The sequence below is a fragment of the Pongo pygmaeus genome, chromosome 9 (genome assembly GCF_028885625.2).
Source record: "Pongo pygmaeus isolate AG05252 chromosome 9, NHGRI_mPonPyg2-v2.0_pri, whole genome shotgun sequence".
Taxonomy (NCBI): domain Eukaryota; kingdom Metazoa; phylum Chordata; class Mammalia; order Primates; family Hominidae; genus Pongo; species Pongo pygmaeus.
In genome coordinates, this window is record NC_072382.2 from 87,613,179 (window position 1) to 87,631,421 (window position 18,243).

General features: G+C 41.9%; 2 protein-coding genes across 4 annotated transcripts in view; one reads left to right on the top strand and one right to left on the bottom strand.

Annotated features, from left to right (window-relative positions):
* LOC129007300 (protein tyrosine phosphatase type IVA 1-like) overlaps window positions 1-9,812 on the top strand; it is a 93,256-nt gene extending 83,444 nt beyond the window's left edge. The window contains exon 2 of the mRNA XM_054438023.1: window positions 9,588-9,812. The gene's annotated coding sequence lies outside the window, so the exon portion shown is untranslated. The remainder of the gene's footprint in view (window positions 1-9,587) is intronic.
* The window catches only part of ME3 (malic enzyme 3), a 231,982-nt gene that overhangs the window by 78,768 nt on the left and 134,971 nt on the right, over window positions 1-18,243 (bottom strand). The window lies entirely within an intron of this gene.

Below are 18,243 nucleotides of genomic sequence, written 5' to 3' on the forward strand. Positions count from 1 at the left end.
TTGTGTGGCTGTTTGATTAATAATCCCCATCCCCCTCATTAGACTGTGAACTTCAGAGGGCAAAGTGTGCATCTATTTTTGTTGTTATTGTTCACCACTGTATCCCTAAACTTAGTCCATAATAGATGCACAATGCACAATTTCTGAATAAATGGAAAATGAATACATGAAAGATGATAATGATAGTTGAGGGATGAGGATGAAAAGTGTTGAATAAAGCTGGAAGAGAGTTGGAACAAAGGCAACTTGTGTGTGTGCTATGTTGTATCATGTTCAAGGGATCATGTGGGTTGTGCTGTTGCCTGTGGCTTAGAGCAGGAAGATGAGCACGTGGAGATGGTAGATGAACCAGGAAAGAGGCAAACACCAGACTTTAAGACTTGGGGAGTACAGGGCTCCATTTACCGCACTGAAGTGCGGCAGGGTAGGTATTTGAATTAACTTACTCATGAGATTTGAGAGCAAGGTCTAGGTGAAGGGTACCAGCATATGCCATCCTAAAATGTGCCTATTTGACCTGTAGATTATTTTGAGCTAAAGACCATCTAGAATCACCAGAGGCAGGAAAAGCTCTAAAAACAGGGCACAAGTTTTTCTTTTGTAAAGGAAATTTACTTCTATAAAGGAAATCTCCACTTGCAGAGATGGCTCTTTCTCCCCTACCAGGAAGAGGAAGACTCTTAACAACTCTTATCAATGGAGAAGGCAAACAAAGGGGTAAGATCCATGCACTATTTTAGACCTTACCAAAGCTCTGGTGTGGTTAAACACAGGATAGGTGTGAATACTTAAATTATCTGTGTACATTAAAATAGGCCCTCTTTGTTGAAGATAAGAAGGAGAGGGAGGAGGGACACTTAAAATGAACATTTTTACATTTAAATTTGAGCTACTAAAATTTCAAAGGACTCTTTTTTCTTTTTCTACATGTATAATTTCATGCTCTGCTCTGCAAAAATAACACCTTTTGAAATGTGTTAAGAGCTTTTAACCACTTCTCAAAGCGCTTTTCCATCTATTGCCTAAACTGCAGCTAGCTACAAAGGATTTTGAAAGGATTGCCCTGGCTGGGGATTTTGAGATGTCTAGTCCAAAGACTTTATTTTATAAATAAGGACACTAAAGTCCAGAGAGGTGAAGTCACTTGTCCAAGGTCACACAGCTCATGAGCAGCTGGGTCCACCTGAACCAGGATCCTGAGTCCGATGCACTTTCCACTAATGCAAAATATTGGTTTTCTCAAGGATCTAGTTCTTGACAGACACCTAGAGGTGGGAAGTGTACCAAACAGAAATGCACATTGGGGTCCCTAATAGTTTTCTTTGAAGTATATTGAGGAAGTAAAATGTGCAGGGCTAGGGATTATGATGATAAGCAAATGTATTGCAGGTCCCAGCCAGAACCTTGCCCATCCTTCCATTTCCTGGTAGTACTGCATCTAAAGCAGCTCAAAGAAGATATAGTACCCCCAGGGAAGAATACCTCTTCAATGACCTCGGCAATGTATTCACAGATTTAGCCTATTTTCATTCTGAAGATACCATTTTCTTTAGCAGTAACTAGTGATGGGGTTGGTTCTTATCTGTTTCCATGATGATATGGTGGTTCCGGGTCCCCATCCAAATCGTCTTGAATTGTAATCCCCATGTGTCAAGGGAGGAACCTGTAATCCCCACATGCAGAGAGAGGGAGGTGAATGGATCATGGGGGCAGTTTCCCACATGCTGTTCTTGTGATAGTGAATGAGTTCTCATGAGATCTGATGGTTTTATAAGCATCTGGCATTTCCCCTGCTTGCACTTCTCTCTCCTGCCACCTTGTGAAGAAGGTGCCTGCTTCCCCTTTGCCTTCCGCCACAATCATAAGTTTCCTGAGGCCTCCCCAGCCACGTGGAACTGCAAGTCAATTAAATCTCTTTTCTTTATAAATTACCCAGTCTCTGTTATTTCTTTATAGCAGCATGAGAATGGACTGATACACATGAGATTCTGATCACCTGAGGAATGCAGACACTCACCCCTCTGCATTCCTTCTTAGTGGCTTCAGGAAGAATATTTAGGTGCCTCAGGAGGTGCTCCTACCTAGGCCTGCTTAGTTTCACCCTGAGATCTCAGACCCACAGGAGTCCCTGAGGCTGGGATGGGGATTTTCAAGGGATTTCCAATCATACAAAGCACTGACAAGTGATGAGGCTTCAAACAACTCAAGTGACGGTTCACAGAAATGTTAGAGAGAATGTAGCATAGACTAGGGGTTTAATGTATGTGCTTTGCAAATGCAGGCTTGAAACCCAGCTCTATTACTTCCTAGCTACATGGCTATGAATAAGTTACTTCCCTTCCTCAAGCTTCAGTTCCTCATGTGTAAAATGGAAGAAGTGACACCACCTGCACCATACACTTATTTGTTACAATGATTAAATAAGACAATGTATCTTTAAAAAATATATTACAGTGTCTGCTGGCCCATAGTAAATACATAACAAATGGTAGCTCTTAGTGTTGCTGATCTTAGTGCAGAGGTTAAAAGTGTGGGCTGGGGAGTCAGATCGCCTGGGCTCAGATGCTGGCAAAATGTCCAGAGAGATATTTGGCTCATAGTAAGTGTTTGGTAAATGTTTGTAAATAATTACAAATTAGTGTTTTAGCTAGAATCATCTATTTCAATATGCATGTTTGTCAGGAGCCATGATGGATAGTTATATGTGTTACTGAAATAAGAAGACGGTTGTAAATAAAGTATGGCAGGTAGAAAATCTTTCATTATGTGGGTCACTGAGTAGGAACAAAATAGAAGGATCTTTGGTGATGCACAATTGGGACTAATTTTCCATGTTCCCCACAAAAGCTAATATTCAATGAGAAAGAGATCAAGGGAAAACATGTCACAAAAAGGCAACATTTATTTTTATTTAATGAGCTTTTTTTGAGTATCTCTGTTCCAGGGACACTGGCAGGCCCTTTATGTACATTGTCATAATGCTGTTGCAACACTATCCAGAGGGCATCGCCATCATTTTACAGATGAGATTAAGAGGTAGATCTGTGAAGGTGGAGGTGAGATTAGAACACAGGTCTCTTAGATCCCAGAAACATGGCCCCTATAGGTGTGTGACTTGGAACTAGTCACTTCACCTCTCTGTGCCTTAGTTTTCTCAGCAGTAAAATGGGGACAATGGTTTCTCCATTACAGGAATGACTGTGAGAATCAAACAAGGCAAATTTGCAAAATCTCTGCACACTGTAAAACTCTGTAGACACGTGAATCTTAATATTTGTCTAACCTTGTCCAGTATGCTAAGTTTGAAGGGGGTGCTAAAGGGAGCCTCCCTGAGATCCTGCTGATATGGTTTCCTGGCAGCTCTTTACGGATGATTGGGGTAGTGATTTAGGTGCCAAGGAGCTCTCTGTATTCCACAGCTGGGTCTGTTTCAATCTTCTCTCCTTGAGAATGAGTCAAAACCCCTGGGAATGAATGATGTCCTTGAGGCACTGCCTTTGACAGCTAATGTGACATGTTTAAAGTGGTATTATCCTGCTCTGAGGCACAATGGGAGGCAGGAAGGTGGGAAGACACAGGAAGCCACAGGCCAGGCTCTGCAGAGGTGCAGAAACATTTCCAGCTTTTGAGCAAATTATAGGCTGCCCGGGGATCCCAAGGCGCTAAACATCCTGCAGTGAGTTACTGCAACCTGAACACTCATCAAGGCTAATGACTCCTCTGATTCATTAGAATGCAACTTCTTTTGCTACTCCTAGAGCTGAGAACATGGGCATCTGGAATAGAAGCAGTTATGGAAATCTTGCCTTTAATAGCCATTAACTGGAACAGGACAAAAACAAAAATAATTTTAGCTACTGATTACTTCTCCCAAGTTTTTCCTGTTTACTTCAGGGAATCAATTTTGGAACTTGAGGGATGGAAAAATATATGGTGGATATGGCATGCTGCCTACCTATGGAATCCAGGGTTTAAACAAATAGATGTCTTGCTTTACATAAAATACAGTCTATTCCTGAAAAGTTGTGAGTAAATAAAATCTCTCTCTCTCTCTCTTTGTATGTATGTATGTGTGTGTGTGTGTATATATATATATATATATATATATGTTTTGAGAGATGGAGTCTCACTCTGTCACCCAGGCTGGAGTACAGTGGCATGATCTCTGCTCACTGCAACCTCTGCCTCTCGGATTCAAGTGATTCTCCTGCCTCAGCATCCCAAGTAGCTGGGACTACAGGCATGTGCCACTATGCCCAGCTAATTTTTGTATTTTTACTAGAGATGAGATTTCACTATATGTTGGCCAGGCTGGTCTCAAACTCCTGACCTCAAGTGATCCACCCACCTCAGCCTCCCAAAGTGCTGGGATTACAGGCGTGAGCCACCGTGCCTAGCCTAATATCTATATCTAAAATTATATTGTATGTGTACTCAGGAGGTTGCTGTTTAAAGGGAAGCTACAGGGAATTGCTCAGGAACATACGTCACTGTCCCCTGACTCATGGCTTTCACATTTGGACTTTCCTACTTTCGTTTCCAAAAAAGACCACAGGTTCTCTCTTGGCTGGTGCTTGGTCATCAGGGCCCACTGACCAAACGAGTGGCCAGAGAAGGGGCACGGCTTCTGCTGCATGGAGCTTTGGGTTAAGTACACAGAGAGGGAAGGGAATGGTCATTTAACAAAAATTGCACTGAGTACCTGATCTATTCCTTCAAATACTTATTTCATTTGTTCTGAAAGGCATATTTATTATGGGCTGTTCATCCTGGAACAGGGTTGAAACTTCTTTCTGTCCATTCGTGGAAGCAATTCGTTCTGTTCTCTAAATATATTCTGTTCTCTCTCGCAGGCACAAGGCAGGCTGCCTTTCCATGATTTGTTGAAATAAAGCACAGCCCGGTGACCTGCTTTGGCCAATGAAATGCAACATGACACCTCTGGGTGGGAGTGTTTCAGAGTCAGTGTGATTTACCATCTTCTCTCTTTCTTTTTGCCACATAACCTGTAGAGTTCCAGATAAGACTACTTCATTAGCCTGCATCCGGTGTGAGGGTGACATAGAGCACAGTCCCTAGATGTGGGGGTCAGAGACGCATGGTGCAGAGCACAGAATAAACTGTGCTTTAGGCATTGAGATTTTAGGGTTGTTTTTTCCTCAGCATAATGTGGCTAGGAAACATTTTGTTTGTTCAATAAAAATGTCCAGAGATGCTCAGTTCCAATTTAATCAGAGCTCCAACCTGTCGACATGTTGGAGCTCTGATTAAAGTGGAAGTGAGGGAACCCCCTTTTTGAGGGACTGTGCACTGGTTTTCATCTCAGCAGCCACTGTTCTTTCAACAGACCTCTGGCAATGAGAGCAAAGGAAAAGAATTCCTTTTGGGAAATGATGTTATGACACTGGGAGGTAGTAATTGATATTTAGGAAATTATATCTCTGATGCATATCTCCTCCCAAGAGACTTATGTTCCCTGAGGGCAGGATGACATTTGTTCCCAGGGCCTAGTGTAGCACCAGGCACAAGGCAGGTACTCTATAAGCGATGTATGTGTTAGGTATGGTAAGTTGTTCAGAATATGGGTGCTGGAAGGAGGTGGAGCTGGGCTTTTATTTTGACAGTTGTAAACTAGGCATATAATAATGTTTACTTCGAAGTATTTATATGAAGATTAAATAAAAGAATATATATCAGGAACATGGCCTAGGGCTTGGCATGTGGTAAATTCTCCAAAAGTGGTAGCTGATATTGGTTACTTATGGTAGAGAGTGGAAAAATACCCAAACCTTTTGAGTGAGAAAAATTTCCAGCCATTTGAGTTATGTCCCTCAGGAAAATATGTTGAAATTTGAAGTTGTGAAGGCTGTCCCATCCCCAAATATGCCATCTCGTTAATTGATTATTTAGAGTTGAAAACACTTGGAGAAATTGTAGTTTCAGAAAGGGAGAGCTGACCTGTCTTTTCCTGCATGCAGCCTATGATAAAGATTCCTCTGGGAGGGGTAACCTCTCCATACCAGGGGAGAAAATGCCCTTATCATGAGAGACTTGGAAATGGAGGCTGCGATCGACTTGAATAAACATACTTAACAAAGTAACGCTTATCATCATCCACCTGTTTTACATTCCCCATATATCTTCCAGTGACTCCCCTAGGAAATTTACTACACCCAGCCAGATTTTCTTTGTCCTGTCATTTCTTCTCGAATTTATCATTCTTCATCCAAAATGCACAAAAGCATCTTGCTTTGGCCACTTCTACAGACTTCACTCTCTTAAGATCTCCATGTATATGTAAAACTAACACAATTTGTTTATTTTTCTCTTATCTGCCTGGTGTCAATTTGACTTCTAGAACCAGCTGAAGAGCCCACTAAAAGCTATAATGGGGTGGTGGAGGTGATCTCCAGCTCCCCACAAATTCTAATGTCGGGTGCCTGTGAGCCTATTTGGAATAGGGTCTTTGCAGATGTGGTCAAGTTAAGATGAAGTTAGTGTGGGCCCTAATCTAAAAGCACTGGTATCCTTATAAGAAGAGGAGAAGAAAGGGACATGCAGGAATAAATACCCATGGGATGATAGAAACAGAGATTGGAGTGATGCATCCAGAGGCCAGGAATGCCAAGGATTGCCAGCAAATAACAGAAGCTAGAAGGGGCAGCAAGGAGTGTCCCCCACAGGTGTCAGAGGGAGCACGACCTGCTGACACCTGATTTTGGACTTCTTGCCACTAGAACTATGAGAAAATAAATTTCTGTTGTAGTATTTTGTTACATACAGTAGCCCTAGGAAGCAAATATGCCAACCATCCAATTTTTGTGTAGTAGCTATGAGTAGTGGTGATATCACAGTTCCTTCCCTGTACATTTCTTAAAGCTCAAAGTCTGTTGGAATTTCATTAAGGCAAGTGTAAGTGAAGTTTCCTCCATCCGACAAAGGCATGCAAATTACATCACTATCTTCAGTTTCCATCAGGAGCCAGAAAAATCCTCTTGAATGTTTGAATTCAGTTACACGAGAGAGAAAGAAAAACAAAGATAATGTTCACTTAGGAGAATGTTATTTCTTGAGAAAAAGACTCTTAACCCTTATCTCGGCCTGTAGAAGAGTGATTCTTGGAAATTTCCTAAAATAGAATAGAAAAAAAGAACCCTCAACAACACCCACTCAAGTAGACAATGTTCATTTAGGCTTCTTGGCACCAAGTCCAACAATAAAGGGCGTAATTAAAACAGAGTCAGTGACATTAGGCAAACCACTGCAGCTGGGCTCAGGAGGAGGGATATGCACTTTCAACTCTAAGAAAGGCTTGCTGTTGCCAACGGAACCACCATTCCACACATTTTTTGGCAGGAAGGGAACCTGTCCTCTGAGAACCTGCAAGAGGCTGTTTTTAGAGCTCAGTAGCAGTCTCCCAGAGTCAACAGTACAGCAAGAAAATATAGGTAGGTCTAAGAAGCCCAGGAAGCAGATCTAAGAAATCCTTGAAGGCTCTGTAGGCCTGGAGGGCAGAACTGGAGAGACTCAAGTGAGGTAACTGTCCACGCCTTGGAAGAGCTTTAAAATCACACTTTCCACTGCTTTCTGTGGAACATCCTCAGGGACGTGTGACTGAAGTGCGGGATGGGGTGGCCACAGACAACTGAACATGTTAGTGGTGGGTCACTCATAATCCTTCTTTGGTGTTATTTTCTATCCTGAAGAATATTTTGATTATTTGAACCCACTGAACAACCATAGCTAACTTCCTGTACCTTGGAAAGCCCATCTTGTTCGCCTCTGAGGTGGGAAGTTACAGAGGGAGTGGCTATGTCCCCCTCCCAGCCCCATGGAGGCCCCCTTTCCTTCTGACCCTCCCAGGTAACCAGTGAATGTGGAGTGCTCCTGACTTTAGGCCCAGGTGTAAAGGCGTGGACCCTGACATCTGTCCATGTGACTCCATCAGTGGGACCTCCCTGGAATGGATGGGGGTTCCTCAATTTCCCACACTTGAGATTAACAAGTGCTTAGGCCCTGTACTGACTTCATGCATTCTGCTTTGTGCCAGGCACTGTGCTGAGCACATGGAAAACAAGTATGAGCAAGACTTTATCTCTGATCTAGAGGGGTTTTCTGATCCAGTCAGATCAGAAACAAAGAAACAAACAAAAAACCCCAAAAAACCTAGCAATGGGTTATAACAGAAACATTATTTGAAGACCAACGAGAATTAGAGAACAAGCGGGCCCAGAATGGCTAATTCACAGAGTGAGAGAGCTGCAGAGCTGGGCCTGGAGTCCCTTCTAGGGCACCTTGGCCCTCCCCTTTCTCTGCCTCCCTCTTGGTCCTGCAGGATGATTTTCCTCCAGTAGACTTGAAGCTCAGAAGGGCAGGAACTGTATCCTCCACTTCCATTGATTGCATGGGTCCCCTAATGCAGCCCTGCAAACATAGCGTCTGCTTCAGAAAGGGATTTCTGCATAGATGGTCTATTCCTTTCTCTGAATGTGGGAATGGAGCATTTAGAACAAGAGCAATGTGAGTTTTTCTATGACTATATCTAACTATGTGAGTTTGGGAAAGTTACCAGACCTCTCTGAGCCTGTTCCTCAGTCGGTAAGATGAAGAAGGTAGATCAGATAACTTCCAAAACTCTAGAGTTCCATGACTGTAATCTAGCAAGGCACACAGTTATCTGTGACTCGGAGCTAGACAGACCTGGGTTCAAAGCCCAGATCCAACCCTTATTTATTATGCAACTTTGGCAAATTATTTAACTCCACCGAATCTCCATTGCTCATTATTAAAATGGAGCTGTGGCCGGGTGTAGTGGCTCATGCCTGTAATCCCAGCACTTTGGGAGGCCGAGGTGGGCGGATCATGAGGTCAGGAGATCGAGACCATCCTGGCTAACACGGTGAAACCCCATCTCCACTAAAAAATACAAAAAAATTAGCCGGGCGTGGTGGCAGGCACCTGTAGTCCCAGCTACTTCAGAGGCTGAGGCAGGAGAATGGCATGAACCCAGGAGGCGGAGCTTGCAGTGAGCCGAGATTGCGCCACTGCACTCCAGCCTGAGCAACAGAGCGAGACTCCATCTCAAAAAAAAGAAAATAATAATAATAATAATAATAATAATAATAATAAAATGGAGCTGTAATCATTAAATCTATCTCACTAAGCTGGTATGAGCATTAAATAAAATAATACATGTACAAAGTCAGTCGTAAAGGAGCCTCTCTATAAATTTTCAGGTGGAATTTAAGAAATGTTTGTCAAAGGTATGAATGTCACTGCCTCTCCAAGAGACACAGAATTTCATGCTATGGTTCATGAACAGGGCAACCACATACTTTAGTTCCCCTGTGTCTTGACACAATTATTAATACATTTATTTTTCTTTTCACTCTCAAAAACTCACTGATCTGTAGATCCAGTCTACTAATTTCAAAACTACATTTGCTAGGTGTCTACTATAGAAAGTCAAGCTCATTCTCTTAGTGGCATTATTTTGAGTCCTTTCCCTGTGTAGTCATTAATTAAAATCCTGGTAATAACACAAAGCCTCTGTGAAGAAGCTTACATTTGGCCATCCATATCCACAGGTTCTACATCTTGGATTCAACCTACTGTGGATTGAAAATATTAGGAAAAAAGACCGGGCATGGTGACTCATACCTGTAATCCCAGCACTTTGGGAGGCCGAAGTTGGTGGATCACCTGAGGTCAGGAGTTGGAGACAAGCCTGGCCAACAAGGCAAAACCCCATCTCTACTAAAAATACAAAAATTAGCTGGGTGTGGTGGCACGCACCTGTAGTCCCAGCTACTCAGGAGGCTGAGGCAGAAGAATTGCTTGAACTCGGTAGGCGGAGGTTGCAGTGAGCCAAGACTGTGTCATTGCATTCCAGCCTGGGTGACAGAATGAGACTCTGTCTCAAACAAACAAACAAAAAACCAGATGAAGAAAAAAAGTCCAATTAAAAAAAAAACGGTAAAAAATAACACATTAAAAATGTAGTGTAATGATTATTTTTTTCTTTTTCTTTTTTTTTTACATTAAGTTCTAGGATATATGTGCAGAATGTATTGTTACATAGGTATACACGTGCCATGGTGGTTTGCTGCACCTATCAACCTGTCATCTAGGTTTTAAGCCCCACATGCATTAGGTATTTGTCCTAATGCTATCCCTTCCCTTACCCTGCCCCCTCCTCTACCCGCCGACAGGCCCCAGTGTATGTTATTCCCCTCCCTGTGTCCATGTGTTCTCATTGTTCAGCTCCCACATATGAGCGAGAACATGTGGAATTTGGTTTTCTGTTTCTGTGTTAGTTTGCTGAGAATGATGGGTTCCAGCTTCATCCACATCCCTGCAAAGGACACAATCTCATTCTTTTTTATGGCTGCATAGTATTCCATGGTGTATATGTGCCACATTTTCTTTATCCAGTCTGTCATTGATGGGCATTTGGGTTGGTTCCAAGTCTTGTAACGACTATTTACATAGAATTTACATTGTATTAGGTATAGTAAGTAATCTAGAGATGATTTAAAGTATATTGTAGGATGTGTATGTTATATGCAAATACTATACCATTTTATATCAGGGATTTGAGCATCCATGGATTTTGGTATCCAGTGGGGAAGGGGGTCTGAGAGGTTGATTATATATCACCCACAGTCTTTTGCCCTTCATGACTTTTTGGTAGTCTACAATTCACTCTTTGCCAAACTCTATGGAGGGAGACTTAAAGGTGTTAAACCAGCAAACCTCAGTCCTAGTGTTGGCTCCTTGAAGACCTGATCTTTGGACTGAGGCAAGTCATGTCATTATTGCCTTAGTTGCCATATGTAAAAAGCAAGAAAGAAAAAAAAAAAGAGCCAACATTTATTTAGCTCCCATTGGGAACATTTTATAAATGCTATGCCATTTACTTACTGCCACAAGTCTGGGAGGTATATGTTGTTGTTCTCACTTACACCTGAGATTAACGAAGCTCAATAAAATGAGGTAATATCGCTGAGGTAAGTTGTCAAAGTAGTAAGGGAAAGCAGGTAAGAAACCTTTGTGCCTTCTTGCCTTTCTTGTTGGAGTTTCAGGTGATGATTGTAAAACACTAAGACCTATAGAAGACAGGCTTCTATTAACACAGAGAAAAACTGAAATAGGTTTCTAATTGTTTGTACTCTTTTTTTTCTTCCTCGAATGTGCAAATCTCAGATATTGCTCTATCCTCTTTGTCGATTATGAGATTTTTTTTGGCAGAAAATAATTGTTCCAGTTGAGTTCCAAGGGTTGAAAGAGTTTCTCCATCTGCTCTCCTTGAATAAGAAGAATCCTGATAAGGTGTGCAAATAGCTGAAGAAGTATACGTGCAATTTTCACTAAAAATCATGAGTACATGGAAAAGCTGTTGAAGAAGGCCTTGAACCTCCATCACATCATTAGCTGACTGAACATTTTATAATCAGGAGGGGGAAAAAAGGCCGAATAGAAGGAAATTTCAGCTGAAATTGACACCTCTGTCCAAATAGAAAATCACTTCAGAATCTAAACATTCTAATTCCGCAAGTCACAGATGCTTCCAATTAGAACAGAGAAAGTTAATGTAGTTTCAGCTGTTACTTAGAATATTAAAATGTGCCAAGAAACTCAGAGAGAGTTGGTACAAAGAGTTTCTTTTTCTACTAAAATATTTACTCCTTCAGAAATAATAATCAGAGGCTTTAGGCCCCTTTCCCTGAAAAGTCACACTTAACACTGTTCACTTTCTTTTATGGCTGTGAACATGGCACAGACCCACACATGCCTCCACTTTATAAAACAAACACCTTCCTGACGTCTAGAAGGCCTCTAGTGAATCTGGGTCTCTGTTTGGAATGTCTCTGTTCTAATACAAACATTTGATATCCAAAGCAAATAATCATCAAACCTGCGATTCTGAAATTACTGTCTCCCTGACTCAGAGGCGCAGCCAATGAGTCACTTATTTACATGTAAGTACAAGATAGGGAGAGAAAAACATCCTATCTGCTTGTTTTTCCAAAGCAGGTTTGAGAAGTAGTCACACATTTTTTTTCCACTGAATCATAAATCTGCAGGCTCAGTTTAAGAAATAGGCTAGGAGCTCAGAACCCTATGAAGATACACCAAGATAATAGTCCCCTAAACCAAGAACAAGCTGAAATTGTAAAAGCTCGAATCCATTTTACACTAGCATTTATGAGGCAATTCTATGGGCGGGGATCTGAGTCCTATCCTGAAGTAATTTGTAAGCAGAAGACCCCACCCACTTTAATTTACCAGATGAACATTTCTGGAGCTATCATCGCATATTAGTTATGAAAGCTGGAATTTAATAAGAGAGAACACAATGCAGTTTTCAAAGCACACAAAAGTTCACTGGGAAAACATATGCTTAAACTTCAGGGACCATGATCCCTGGAAGCAAATGTAAGAGACAGCTAAGTGCCTGGAATTATATGTCTGAAAGGACTACTCATCAGATGCAATTAAGCAGGGGGAAGGGGAGAAGTACACATTTGATTTAATGTGTTGTTTTGACTAAGTTCAGCCTCCAAACTACAAATCCCTTGAAAGGAAGGAATCTCAGAACATTCAAGATCAGGAATGTTAAAGGCCAAAAAAGTATTTGCTTTGAAATGATTGAGAAAAGATGTGTGTGTCTTTGGTCAGGGATAAGTTCCAGTGAGACGCACTCCAACTTGAAAAACATTGATTTTATTGAGAAGCTTCAGAGCAGAGAGTCAGACAGACTTAGACTCAAATTCTAGGTCATCTGGTTAGTAGTGACCTTGACAAATGACTACAGTTGAGCCTCAGTTTTCTCATCTGTAAAAGAGGAGTTTTCAAAAAATGAAATGTTTCCAATAAAGTAGTAACAATTAAAGATAATATATGATAATAAAGATAATATATGAAAAGTAGTGAGCACAATGCCTGATACATTTGGATTAAAATACCTAATTCTTTGAAGAAAAGTTTCTAACAGAAACTTTTGATGTTGACAGAAAACTGTCAAACCACAGCAGCAAGAGAGGAAGAAAGGAACAGAGGATCCACAAAACAACCAGGAAACCATTAACAAAATGGCAGTAGTGAGTCCTTACTTACCAATAATTACTTTGAATGTAAATGAATTAATTCCCCTATCAAAAGGCTAACGTGGCTGAAAGGTTAAAAAAAAAAAAAAGACCCACTATATTTTGCCTACAAGAGATTCAGTTCACCTCTAAGAACACACAGAGGCCGGGTGCAGTGGCTCACGCCTGTAATCCCAGCACTCTGGGAGGCCAAGGTGGGTGGATCACCTGAGGTCAGGAGTTCAAGACCAGCCTGACCAACATGGTGAACCCCATCTCTACTAAAATACAAAAATTAGCCGGGCGTGGTGGCAGGTGCGTATAATCTCTGTTACCGAGGGAGACCAAGGTAAGAGAATTGCTTGAACCCAGGAGGCAGAGGTTGCAGTGAGCTGAGATTGTGTTGTTGCACTCCAGCCTGGGCAACAAGGGCAAAACTCTGTCTCAAAAAAAAAAAAAAAAAAAAAAAAAAAGGGGGGGAGGGTGGAGCCAAGATGGCCGAATAGGAACAGCTCCAGTCTACAGTTCCCAGCGTGAGTGACAGAGAAGACGGGTGATTTCTGCATTTCCAACTGAGGTACCGGGTTCATCTCACTGGGGAGTGCCAGAAAGTGGGTGCAGGACTGTGGGTGCAGCACACCGAGCATGAGCCAAAGCAGGGCGAGGCATTGCCTCACCCGGGAAGCTCAAGGGGTCAGGGAATTCTCTTTCCTAGTCAAAGAAAGGGGTGACAGACGGCACCTGGAAAATCGGGTCACTCCCACCCTAATACTGCGCTTTTCCAATGGTCTTAGCAAATGGCACACCAGGAGATTATATCCCACACCTGGCTCGGAGGGTCCTATGCCCATGGAACCTCACTCATTGCTAGTACAGCAGTCTGAGATCAAACTGCAAGGTGGCAGTGAGGCTGGGGGAGGGACGCCCGCCATTGCCGAGACTTGAGTAGGTAAACAAAGCAGCTGGGAAGCTCGAACTGGGTGGAGCCCACCGCAGCTCAAGGAGGCCTGCCTGCCTCTGTAGACTCCACCTCTGGGGGCAGGGCATTGCCAAACAAAAGGCAGCAGAAACCTCTGCAGACTTAAATGTCCCTGTCTGACAGCGTTGAAGAGAGTAGTGGTTCTCCCAGCACACAGCTTGAGATCTGAGAACGGCCAGACTGCCTCCTCAAGTGGGTCCCTGACCCCCGAATAGCCTAACTGGGAGGCACCCCCCAGTAGGGGCAGACTGACACCTCACATGGCCGGGTACCCCTGTGAGATAAAACTTCCAGAGGAACGATCAGGCAGCAACATTTGCTGTTCACCAATATCTGCTGTTCTGCAGCCTCCGCTGCTGATACCCAGGCAAACAGGGTCTGGAGTGGACCTCCAGCAAACTCCAACAGACCTGCAGCTGAGGGTCCTGACTGTTAGAAGGAAAACTAACAAACAGAAAGGACATCCACACCAAACCCCATCTGTACGTCACCATCATCAAAGACCAAAGGTAGATAAAACCACAAAGATGGGGAAAAAACAGAGCAGAAAAACTGGAAACTCTAAAAATCAGAGTGCCTCTCCTCCTCCAAAGGAACACAGCTCCTCACCAGCAATGGAACAAAGCTGGACAGAGAATGACTTTGACGAGTTGAGAGAAAAAGGCTTCAGACGATCAAACTACTCTGAGCTAAAGGAGGAAGTTCAAACCCATGGCAAAGAAATTAAAAACCTTGAAAAAAGATGAGACAAATGGCTAACCAATGCAGAGAAGTCCTTAAAGGACCTGATGGAGCTGAAAACCAAGGCACGAGAATTACGTGACGAATGCACAAGCCTCAGTAGCCGATTCGATCAACTGGAAGAAAGAGTATCAGTGATGGAAGATCAAATGAATGAAATGAAGCAAGAAGAAAAGTTTAGAGAAAAAAGAATAAAAAGGAATGAACAAAGCCTCCAAGAAATATGGGACTATGTGAAAAGACCAAATCTATGTCTGACTGGTGCACCCGAAAGTGATGGGGCGAATGGAACCAAGTTGGAAAACACTCTGCAGGATATTATACACAAGAACTTCCCCAATCTATAAAGGAAGGCGAACATTCAAATTCAGGAAATACAGAGAACGCCACAGAGATAATCCTTGAGAAGAGCAACTCCAAGACACATAATTGTCAGATTCACCAAAGTTGAAATGAAGGAAAAAATGTTGAGGGCAGCCAGAGAGAAAGGTCGGGTTACCCACAAAGGGAAGCCCATCAGACTAACAGCTGATCTCTCGGCAGAAACTCTACAAGCCAGAAGAGAGTGGAGGCCAATATTTGACATTCTTAAAGAAAAGAATTTTCAACCCAGAATTGCATATCCAGCCAAACTAAGCTTCATAAGTGAAGGAGAAATAAAATCCTTTACAGACAAGCAAATGCTGAGAGATTTTGTCACCACCAGGCCTGCCCTACAAGAGCTCCTGAAGGAAGCACTAAACATGGAAAGGAACAACCAGTACCAGCCACTGCAAAAACATACAAAAATGTAGAGACCATTGAGGCTAGGAAGAAACTGCATCAAGTAACGAGCAAACTAACCAGCTAACATCATAATGACAGGATCAAATTCACACATAACAAAATTAACCTTAAATGTAAATGGGCTAAGTGCTCCAATTAAAAGACACAGACTGGAAAATTAGATAAAGAGTCAAGACTCATCAGTGTGCTGTATTCAGGAAACCCATCTCACGTGCAGAGACACACGTAGGCTCAAAATAAAGGGATGGAGGAAGATCTACCAAGCAAATGGAAAACAAAAAAAGGCAGGTGTTGCAATCCTAGTCTCTGATAAAACAGACTTTAAACCAACAAAGATCAAAAGAGACAAAGAAGGCCATTACATAATGATAAAGAGATCAATTCAACAAGAAGAGCTAACTATACTAAGTATATATGCACCCAATACAGGAGCACCCAGATTCATAAAGCAAGCCCTTAGAGACCTACAAAGAGACTTAGACTACCACACAATAATAATGGGAGAGTTTAACACCCCACTGTCAACATTAGACAGATCAACGAGACAGAAAGTTAACAAGGATATCCAGGAATTGAACTCAGCTCTGCACCAAGCAGACCTAATAGACATCTACAGAACTCTCCACCCCAAATCAACAGAATATACATTCTTTTCAGCACCATGCCACACCTTTTCCAAAATTGACCACATAGTTGGAAGTAAAGCTCTCCTCAGCAAATGTAAAAGAACAGAAATTATAACAAACTATCTCTCAGACCACAGTGCAATCAAACTAGAACTCAGGATTAAGAAACTCACTCAAAACCGCTCAACTACATGGAAACTGAACAACGTACTCCTGAATGACTACTGGGTACATAATGAAATGAAGGCAGAAATAAAGATGTTCTTTGAAACCAATGAGAACAAAGACAAAACATACCAGAATCTCTGGGACACATTCAAAGCAGTGTGTAGAGGGAAATTTATAGCACTAAATGCCCACAAGAGAAAGCAGGAAAGATCCAAAACTGACACCCTAACATCACAATTAAAAGAACTAGAGAAGCAAGAGCAAACACATTCAAAAGTTAGCAGAAGGCAAGAAATAACTAAGATCAGAGCAGAACTGAAGGAGATGCAGACACAAAAAACCCTTCAAAAAATCAATGAATCCAGGAGCTGGTTTTTTGAAAAGATCAACAAAATTGATAGACTGCTAGCAAGACTAATAAAGAAGAAAAGAGAGAGGAATGAAATAGACGCAATAAAAAATGATAAAGGGGATATCACAACCGATCCCACAGAAATACGAACTACCATCAAAGAATACTATAAACACCTCTACGCAAATACACTAGAAAATCTAGAAGAAATGGATAAATTCCTTGACACATACACCCTCCCAACACTAAACCAGGAAGAATTTGAATCTCTGAATAGAGCAATAACAGGTTCTGAAATTGAGGCAATAATGAATAGCTTACCAACCAAAAAAAGTCCAGGACCAGATGGATTCACAGCCGAATTCTACCAGAGGTACAAGGAGAAGCTGGTACCATTCCTTCTGAAACTATTCCAATCAGTAGAAAAAGAGGGAATCCTCCCTAACTCATTTTATGAGGCCAGCATCATCCTCATACCAAAGCCTGGCAGAAACACAACAAAAAAAGAGAATTTTAGACCAATATCCCTGATGAACGTCAATGCCAAAATCCTCAATAAAATACTGGCAAATTGAATCCAGCCGCACATCAAAAAGCTTATCCACCATGATCAAGTGGGCTTCATCCCTGGGATGCAAGGCTGGTTCAACATACACATATCAATAAATGTAATCTAGCATATAAACAGAACCAACAACAAAAACCACATGATTATCTCAATAGATGCAGAAAAGGCCTTTGACCAAATTCAACAGCGCTTCATGCTAAAAACTCTCAATAAATTAGGAATTGATGGGACGTATCTCAAAATAATAAGAGCTGTCTATGACAAACCCACAGCCAATATCATACTGAATGGGCAAAAGCTGGAAGTATTCCCTTTGAAAACTGGCACAAGACAGGGATGCCCTCTCTCACCACTCCTATTCAACATAGTGTTGGAAGTTCTGGCCAGGGCAATCAGGCAGGAGAAGGAAATAAAGGGTATTCAATTGGGAAAAGAGGAAGTCAAATTGTCCCCGTTTGCAGATGACATTGTATATCTAGAAAATCCCATCATCTCAGCCCAAAATCTCCTTAAGCTGATAAGCAACTTCAGCAAAGTCTCAGGATACAAAATCAATGTGCAAAAATCACAAGCATTCTTATAGACAAATAACAGACAAACAGAGAGCCAAATCATGAGTGAACTCCCATTCACAATTGCTTCAAAGAGAATAAAATACCTGGGAATCCAACTTACAAGAGATGTGAAGGACCTCTTCAAGGAGAACTACAAACCACTGCTCAATGAAATAAAAGAGGATACAAACAAATGGAAGAACATTCCATGCTCATGGGTAGGAAGAATCAATATCATGAAAATGGCCATACTGCCCAAGGTAATTTATAGATTCAATGCCATCCCCATCAAACTACCAATGGCTTTCTTCACAGAATTGGAAAAAACTACTTTCAAGTTCATATGGAACCAAAAAAGAGCCTGCATTGCCAAGTCAATCC